The 979-nt window shown below is 39.3% G+C and overlaps 1 non-coding gene across 1 annotated transcript; it reads right to left on the reverse strand.

Annotated features, from left to right (window-relative positions):
• Positions 1-218: 218 nt before the first annotated feature.
• LOC133079221 (U6 spliceosomal RNA) lies at positions 219-325 on the reverse strand. Its single transcript, XR_009698101.1, has one exon. It is a non-coding gene; the product is annotated as a U6 spliceosomal RNA (small nuclear RNA).
• Between the last annotated feature and the right edge of the window lie 654 nt (positions 326-979).

Below are 979 nucleotides of genomic sequence, written 5' to 3' on the forward strand. Positions count from 1 at the left end.
CCGCCAGGGAATTCTGCCATTTAAACAATTTTTTTTTTTTTTTTTTTTTTTTTTTATGGCTGTGTTGGGTCTTTGTTTCTGTGCGAGGGCTTTCTCTAGTTGCGGCAAGCGGGGGCCACTCTTCATCGCGGTGCGCGGGCCTCTCACTACCGTGGCCTCTCTTGTTGCGGAGCACAGGCTCCAGACGCGCAGGCTCAGTAGTTGTGGCTCACGGGCCTAAAAATATGGAACGCTTCACGAATTTGCGTGTCATCCTTGCGCAGGGGCCATGCTAATCTTCTCTGTATCGTTCCAATTTTAGTATATGTGCTGCCGAAGCGAGCACTAAACAATTTTTAAGTGTACAATTCAGTGGCATTAGTGTAAACCATCACCACTATCTGTTTCCAAAACTTTTTCAACACCCCAAACAGAAACTCTGTACACATTAAGTAATAACTCCTCTCTCTCCCATGCTCCCAGACCTGGGTAACTGCTAAACTATTTTCTGTATCTGTGAACCTGCCTATCCTAGATATTTCCTATAAGTAGAACCACACAATATTTGTCCTTTTACGTCTGTCTTATTTCATTTAGCATAATGTTTTCAAGGTTCATCCATGTTGTTGCATGCATCAGAATTTCATTCCTCTTTATGGCTGAATAACATTCCATTATATGTATATACCACATTTTGTTTATCCACTCATCTGTTCATGGACACTTGGCTCGTTTCCACCTTCAACTATTTTGAATAATGCTTCTATGAACATAGGCATACAAGTACTTTTTGAGTTCCTGTTTTCAATTCTTCTGGGTATGTACTGACTTTTTACATGTATTTTTATTGCTGGATAAAATTTGCTAAAGTTTTAGGTGGTTTTTTTTGGTCTATGTTTATGAGGAATACTGATCTTCAGTTCCCTTTTCTTTTTTTTTTTTTTTCCTCTATTTTTGTTATGTCTTTATCTGGCTTTGGAATGAAATGCAATGCTGGCCT

The sequence above is a fragment of the Eubalaena glacialis genome, chromosome 18, assembly GCF_028564815.1.
Source record: "Eubalaena glacialis isolate mEubGla1 chromosome 18, mEubGla1.1.hap2.+ XY, whole genome shotgun sequence".
NCBI lineage: Eukaryota > Metazoa > Chordata > Mammalia > Artiodactyla > Balaenidae > Eubalaena > Eubalaena glacialis.